This window comes from Dreissena polymorpha, chromosome 8 (assembly GCF_020536995.1).
Source record: "Dreissena polymorpha isolate Duluth1 chromosome 8, UMN_Dpol_1.0, whole genome shotgun sequence".
NCBI classification, from domain to species: domain Eukaryota; kingdom Metazoa; phylum Mollusca; class Bivalvia; order Myida; family Dreissenidae; genus Dreissena; species Dreissena polymorpha.
In genome coordinates, this window is record NC_068362.1 from 52,144,174 (window position 1) to 52,153,370 (window position 9,197).

Sequence of the window (9,197 nt, forward strand, 5' to 3'; positions counted from 1 at the left end):
TGAAGCGCCCAGGTCTCGAAGCCGTACAGTAGCATGGAGACTACGAGGGACTTGTAGAGCCTGTTATCTGTGGGGAAGCTGATGGAGCTGCGTGTTCACAACCTGCTTAGTCAGGCCATCAATGCGGTCGCCATTGCAATATGGGTCTAGGCGGTACCGGTACCATTCTTGGACAGGGTTGCTCCAAAGTACTTGAAGCAGGTCACTTCTTTCAGCTTCTCGCCGTTCGTGGTTATGTCTGCACGGCTGTTGGTCGTGCTGTTCATCATGATCTTCGACTTCTCCGAGCTGACCTCCATCTCGTATGCTCCTAATATTTCATAGAGTATGTTGGCGAGATCTTAAAATTCATTGCTGGTGCCACCCATGAGGTCAATGTTATCAGCGAATCTCAAGTTGGAGTGTCTCCTTCATTATATGCTAAGAGTTGATGAATAACTTGCAACAGCCCTTCATCAATTTTATCATAATACACCACAGTCCATCATTCCACACGCGGTCGAATGCTTTCTTAAGTCGATGATGAAGTTGTTGAGTTGGTGTTGGTGTTTCTAAACGATAAATCTGCAGTTAAAGATCAGTTCCATTTTACTCCGCCCAGCTCTGAATCCAGCCTGGTTTTCGGCCAGCAGTCCATTTTCTATCGATTGAGGATGCGTAGCATGACTCTACTGGGATGACTGGTGAGGCTGATGGTTCGGTAATTCTCGCACAGCTTAAGGTTGCCCTTTTCGGTAGGGTACGATCAGAGACTGGTTCCACTCTTTTTACCACTTCTTACCCTTCCAGATATTTTGGCATACTAGAAGTGTCGTAATTACTGCATTTGTTGCCTCTCCTCCGTTTTGAATCAGCTCGGAAAGGGCGTTTCTTGATACCGGAAATGTTCATGCCTTAAGACTACACACTGCCTCCTCCACATTGCCTTAAGTATGGGCGAGCTTTTGTTATTTGTCAGGGATTGTTCTGAAGGAGATTGGGGTCTAGTCGAAGCGGGTAGTTATAGAGGTCGCTGTAGTCGTCGTCAGTCCACCTGTTAAGGATTTCGGCACGCTCGGTCAGGAGATTCCGGTCAGTGTCGGCTGTAACACTTGTATTGGGCTGACTGGTCTTTGTGAAGGTCTTGCGGGAATTGTAGGCTTTCTTACTGCTGCATGTGGTCATCTCTTTGTCGATGTTGATGATGGTGATGTTGTGACGTCTCGCTGTGATACGGATAGAAATGAGTCTTCTGGAGACTGGGGTTCAACTAATGATGTTGTTGACTACCTCCTTCTGAAATATGCAAGCAACCACATGGCGATGTATATAATCTTCACCACTGAATCATATATTATTTCCTTCGTCTCTTTATGTTTCTTCAAAGCCTAGACACCTATCCCCGGCTAGTCCGATGACGTCCCAGCGGTAGCGCTTCTTCTCGTGCGTTAGTTTATGCAACTTGTCGCACGCATGGAGTGTTCTTACGATCCGTGTTCCTATAGTTGTTCCCTTTATCGCCAACTTGATCTATGGATTAGCTCCAGTAGCTAACTTGTCGCATCCGCCCTGGAGACTGGCGGTAGAGTGCGAAGTCGTTGTTATTACGGGAAATGACCAACCCGGCTTGGTATTTTGTTGTTTTATCCTCTTCGTTTCCTATGAATGGTATTGAGACAACTTTGGTGACGCCCATATCCTCTCCAAGAATCTGCCACTGGCCGTAAGAAACGTCCATCCCTTCATTTCGTTTAGACCGCCAGCAGAAGCGGTTACATGGGTTTGGTCGGGTAAGTGAGAGTTAAGTGTCAGGTGAGAACCAGTTGTGACTGACTTTCCGAGGGAGCTGCTGCCAAGCGACAAAGAAGTATCATTAATGCGTATCATTAATTTGAAGATAAACAGTCTTAAAATGTTGACTAAATTGAATAAAAATAGCAAAACACAATCCGTAGCCGACACATTGGATACAATAAACTACTTTTATTTATTTAACGGTTTAATGTGCGACAAATAAAACTAACCTCTTGTCAATTTGATGTGACCTAAGGGGAGGTTTTTCAAACAAGATTTATCTATATTTTCTTGCAAAATTTGCCACATTACGACATTTATACCTAAGACATGATAAAGCAAATATTCGTTTAAAATTATTGTTGACAATACATTGTATTGCGAATAAAAGATTACTACAAGATCAATACAGGATCAATGCAATATTAATACAAGATCAAAACAAGATCAATACAGCTGTCTTTAATTTTCAATTTCTATGCAGTGACCCGTAATAATTATCATCACGATTGTATTGGCAATTTAAAAATAGTGAATAATTGATGCGTTGTAAGTTGTTTACGCATTTAGCCGCATCTCAGGATTGCGAGATAATTTGCGTTTTGCTTTGCATTCATGGACAAAAGAAGCGGAAGGTGCACGACAACTTATTGACAGCCGAAAAGATAAGAATATGTCTTATTTCATTTTTCAGAATTGTCAGAAGTTTGCATACTTATAAAGTTAACTGAATTTCTAACACGATACTTTTACATTTTTCTATGTACGAAACAACAGCAACATAATCACCCATGGTTGTTACGCGGTCCAATAAAAAAGCTTCTAAAAAGAAGTCAGTATGTCTGCTTGCATTTATGTTGGTAAAAATGATTCCTGTTATTGACTTAAGTTGGCAAGATATAAAATAGGTACGTTTATTGGCACACTCATGAAATGAAAATTTAAAATTAATTCCATCATCCGGTCTTTGGGATACAAACTGATTTTTACAGCAATGGCCCATAACACGCCAATCATAACTTTGCTATCGGTAAAATTGATTATATCTTTTAAAATTTAGATGATGCTTCAAAACTATGTACAATTACACTCATCAAATAATACCCAGATCAGATATATGATCACTCAGGCATGGTAAGTTATATATATAGTAAGTTGTCGTGACGTTCCTTAACAATAAACTAAAGGGGATATTTATTAATGTTTGCCGTCATTATAAATAACTGATATTTAAAACGATCGACACTGCCAACATTTCAATACGGCGTGTTCACAATTGATCAACGTTTCCACACAAGCATTTTCCACGACGAGTTGAAGAAATTCTCCATGAATAAAGCATGAGTCGACCATTTTGTCCACTCTCAAAGTGTACGCATTGTCCTTATGCTGGAACAATTTCAACTACATCAACAGACACAACAACGTAGTTCAAAAACCCCATGATCATCTACACGATATAAAGCCTTAGTACGCAGATAAAAGACACTGTGACGATAGATTCAACAACAACAGCCTGCTGGTTTAAACGGATGCGACAATGGATAAGCAACGTGGTACACACCAACACCCGAAGCACCGACTCGATATAAGCCTTTGCAATACGCAAATCAGAAACACTGATCATGCAAATCAACATCGACGTTAAACAACAAACTGAAACATCTACTTTACAGCAACAAGAACAGGTTTAATCCGGACGACAACTTCAACTTATGGGCAACGCATGACGTCACCAGTCGAAAAATACCTTCGATATAAAGATTGGACTAATGACCTAAGTCATTAGACCTGTGATGTGAACCGGTGACTCCTATTATGAACATTATTTGTTTGTATATTTTGATGGGTTATACACGATATCGTAAGATACCTTGTAGTTCAGATGTTAAGTTTTTTAATGATTTTAAATCATAGAATATAAAATAATTTTTGTTAAGGGTGAGATGTACGGCACCAAAACATAGATGTAAACCGTAATCCAACATACATAATACAACTCGAATCATAGTTATTTGCATTTTATTCAGTTTTTAACATAAAGTTTCCAAAACCAAATAGTTCTTTAATTAGTTGTTAATACTAGGGATGTCAACGAATATCCGAATATCCGAATATTCGGTCCCGGACCGAATATTCGGATACAGTTTTCCGAATCGAATATTCGGAAGAAAAATAAAAAAAATCGAGTCATTTCAAAGACTTTGTATTCGTGAAATTTGCTTCAAACATTGTTAAAAAAGTTGTTCCTCGTGTCATAATGTTTATTCCTGCTACGCGCGATAATGCGTCGCTATGGTGATGACAGTATACCGGTCATAAATCCCGCTAATTGCCTAACAAAGACAGACACTTTGTGTCAAAATTGTGATAGGTGCAAATCGCGTTGGCAATCAAAACACCGACCTGCACTTGATCCAATGACTCGAATTACATTTAAAATTATTAAAGATTAAATGAGTAAAGGAAAAGCCAACTTGGTGTAAAAAACAAATAAAACCGTATGGCAATTAAATCACCTTGATCTTATAACTCGAATTACATTTAAAATGATCCAAGATTTAATGAGTGAAGGAAGTGCCGACTTGGTGTGAAAAACAAAGAGATCGTATGGTTATAATCACGTTGTCCAATCAAAAAAGCTTTTAGAAAATAATTTAATCAACCTCTCACGAGTATTTGCGTATCGTATGGTCCAAACTTTAATTAATTACTCAATATTCAATCAGGTATTATACTTAAAGAAATGTTTTGGTAGTTCGCCCTCATTTAATTGAAAATATTATAATTGCTACACGCATAAAGTAAATCTCTATCCAAGCAAAATGCCGCCTACGCCTTCCGCTGCTTGGAAGTATTTCACGACATCATCCGATAAGAAGTCGCCGATCCAAGTGACTTTTAAACGTGGCAACTTTAAAAGACTGACTGTTTAGTCTGTTAAACAGGTTCAAAGTGTGTTGTGGCTATGTACATAATTCGTTTAAGTTCTGTTTTGTCATGTAATTATTTTGTCGTCATGTAATATTATGGTTCTCGTTCTATTGTTGATGTACAATATTAATAGTTTAAAAACAGTTTTTGTCATTTAATTTTTACAATAAAAAATAATTAACAAAATCACCTTCGAATTATCGACGGCAATGCTGTGTCAATATTTAGTCACTTCCGGTGCACTTCCGGTAAAAACGAAAGTAGAATTCTTGGAGTAATGGTACGGTAAACAAAGTTGACTTTTTCCAACAGATGTTGACCGAATATCCGAATATTCGTTCGGAAGGATGACCGAATATTCGAATACCAAAATCGGTATTCGTTGCCATCTCTAGTTAATACAATTTTTCTAAGTCCATGGTAATTCTATAATTAACTAATAATGTTCCGAGGACATGACAAACCCGTCCTAATCCATCCGTAAGATATTCTTATTGAATAACATTTCAAGAACGTCAATAAAACGACCTGTGCGGCCCCATATAGAGTTCTCTACTGTTTTAGTAAATGAGTTTTGGTGTTAACAATACAACATCTGGAAATAAGGTAACGCATGTAAGGCTTTGACGTCAATTGATTTGACGTTTGACATATTTTGTGCATTAGTATCCCATTGTTACGCGAGACAACAATTTGTTTAACTGCATATATAAACGTTCGCCTGTCATTTAACATGAAAATACACACCAATTAACAGTGCTGCATGCGCTTACCCTGAACATAACTAATTAGTAAACCAAGCCTTGGGCAAAACTAATGATACAGACGTAGAGAACCTACTAAGCCTTTATTATAACAACTATTCAAGAGTTTGCTATAATATATTACGTGTAAATTATGATAAAGTAATGTTAGTTATGGTCCCTAGGACGTCATCCGATGCCAACAGACATCGTTTCACATTATAATGACAGGCTTTCGCTGGAACGTTATCACTGTACTATGCATAGGTCGTATCCCAGATTTTAGAAAACCCAACTTGATCAAAGCAAACACATCATTGCCAATGCCAAAATATCGCTGTCTTGTAGTTTTCGTACGTTATACATTCGGATCTTCTTGCACTGTTTTGTGATATATACAATAAGTACACTCGCTCTGTTTCGACTTATAACGATAGATTTATCCGGTTTTGAAAATAAGTGAAAATCCTCTCATACAACGTAACAGAAAGGCGGACCAATATAAAATACACCTGTAATACATATCCCCATACGTCTTTCGGAAAGGATGCGGCCCTTTTTTAGAATGTTTTTAGAATTTTCCAACGATAATATTTAAAATGTAATATTTGATTGAATAATTTTAATCATTATAATTATAAGTTTAATAATTACAATAAATAATAATAATTTGTAATAATTAAAATAATAAAAACCAGGCTATTGTCAGGCAATATGGTCCCCTACCGGCTCCAACATTGTCAGAAATTCCACCATTTTCAGATTTTATATATGTTTTTGGTTGCCATAGTAACCACAATGTTTGACGTAGGAACAAAATGAAATGACGTGCATAATGTCCATATTGCCATCTATCCATGTTGCAAGTTTCATGAAACAATATTAAAAACTTTTAAAGTTATCACAGGATCCAGAAAAGTGTGACAGACAGACTCACAGACTCACAGACAGACAGACAGACAGACGGACAGACGGACAGACGCACAGAACGCAAACCATAAGTCCCCTCCGGTGAAACCGGTAGGGGACAATAATAATAATAATAATAATAATAATAATAATAATAATAATAATAATAATAATAATAATAATAATAATAATGATAATAATAATAATAATAATAATAATAATAATAATAATAATAATAATAATGATGATGAGGTCTTCTACATACGAAGTATTGAACTAACTAGTTTTATCCTCGTCAATTATTATTCCCTACAATGCACGTACACTACAATACCGTTATCTGGGGCAAGGTAAGGCATTTGTAAACAACTAGTGTGCTATATCTGGGGCAAGGTAAGGCATTTGTAAACAACTAGTGTGCTTTTTACTTTTGACTCAATGGTATTTGTCGCGTGTTCAAACATATGTGTTATTGTAAAATATCTCTATTTAATGCATACGTTTTTTCTTGATATCATTTGTATTGTTTATTGAATATAAGGTCCCAGTCTGATTTTAAAGACAGCGCATACAATTCAGGTTCATGGTTTTGCCTTTATATGCATGTGGAAAATAAAGTTATTACATTTTATGTTTTGTCCGGACATCCACTTTTTTTAAACTCCTCAATAACCCACCCACCTTCACCCCCTCTAATCCTTCGATACAAACAATTCTTACATTTGATCCACCAATTATAGTTACATTAAAAAATAACTGTCATTTTGTACGCGATTTTTAAAGGATTTAAAATATACCACTTGTGTTTGTCCACTTAGTTTTATAGTTTTTTTTAACGTGCTAGCCCCATCCTTAGTAAGCCTTTTACTAAGTTACGAGCTATAAATGTAGAATGTAGGAAAATCGTGTGTTTTTTGGCGTAACTGTCAAAGCATGGTCGTTACAATTTGTTCTTGTGACAAAACTATTCAGCGGGAACATTTTTTGCCAACATAATTGCCTAAATGTTTCATGTTTTATTGAAAGCAAGCTTAAAACAACGGATAAATATGTAACAATGAATGTTGTTGATTAAAAAGCACATAGATAAATGAATACAAATACAGTTAAAGGCATGTAATAGCCATATATATTCTTGTACTGAACATATTTATGAACGATTTTAATAGTTGTATGTTATCTCAGACATATATTCATTTAGTGAAGCAAATAACCATCTGATTAATTAAGGCTTAAAACACGGCACTGACAAAATGATTCCAATGCTGCAATTCACGTTTTGGTATGAAGGTTTTGCGTTACGGTATTATCTGCGAATAACTACTGCGGGGAATGTACTCCGGACATGTGCACAACTATTCACACAATTTCATCACATTATCACCATTGATACCTATGTGATTTGATGAAACTCCTGTTTTCATTTTCAAGTATCAGTGACCTTGACACAATGTATTCTAATTGCTATGCTCAGATACATTTGCATACAAGTTACGAACATACATAATTTAAGTGTTATTCTTAATATCAAGAAACACCTGTTTTGTTCTATATAAGTATCAATAACCACAAACTTAAACCGACTAGCCCCAAACAAATATCACGGTAGATATGCAAACTACCTATAAACACAATATCAGTGCGATATCTCGCTCAAAACTCAATCTATTCAGCGGAAACCGTTACTGTTTTATTTCTCAGTAATATGCCCTTTACCTTTACCCAACTAGAACTGAATCCAATCACAAGAAATGTCTCCATGCATGAATATTAGATCCAAAGTTTCATAAAGATAGGGTAATTCAAATTCAAGCTATTGACAGGAAACCCAATATTTGACCGCGCCTCGACCATTCTCCGAAAATCGTAACTGTGTCGTTACTAAATCGCGAGAATTTTAGCGGGCTCGCAACTCACTCGGGGTGAACTCGTGAGATTCTTGACAAAGTCGTAGCTGATTCGTAGACAAATCACAATTTCCTGATTGAGTCATGAATAACCTACGATTCCATTACGACGCACAAGAACGCAATACATCGCTGTTAAGTCATCTGCGATTAAATTCAGTCTTGAAGGTCATGGCCACATTTTAAACACGTTTCAAATCTGGCCACGATTTTTCAGCAGTTCACGAGTTGCAGGAATCACTTACGACCGGCCCACGACTAGTTACGAATGAATTAAGACCTTCGTCAATTGAGCTACGAATGTCCCTGACCTACAAATATTAGAAATCGGGACAAATCGTGTGGAATCGGATCGTAGTGGAATACCCCTATATACTATCGCTATTTTTAGATCCGATTTGGGTTTTTCCAAAAATTGGAGAATACATTTTTGTCAAATACGAAAAAAACAAAATCGTCAAAACATGCGATATTTGATTATTATTAATGGAAAATATGAGAAAATAATAGGATAAATAGAATATTATGTGAGTTTTGGATAAAAATCAAGGCCATCATGCTCGGCTCGAACCATGTTAGCGCTTGGCAAGCCTCGCGCTACATCGGCCTCGCATGATAAACTTGATCTTTATCCAAAACTCACATAATGTTCTCTATATATCATAATTAAAAGAACCACACTCTTAAACACTCTTGCACGCACCCAAGTACCCGACAGGTTAGATTTAATGACCATAACCTTGTAAGTTTTGATTTGAAAGAGATAAAACGAATTTGACAAAAAAATATAACAAATGACAGACATAAAACTACAATTACCATATATGCAAGAACAGTATTCAAACATTAAACTAAGGTCATGTCCTAAAAAAACATGAAGCATGTTAAGTTTTTATTTCATAAAGGGTGGTAGAAATATAAGCTTTTTATT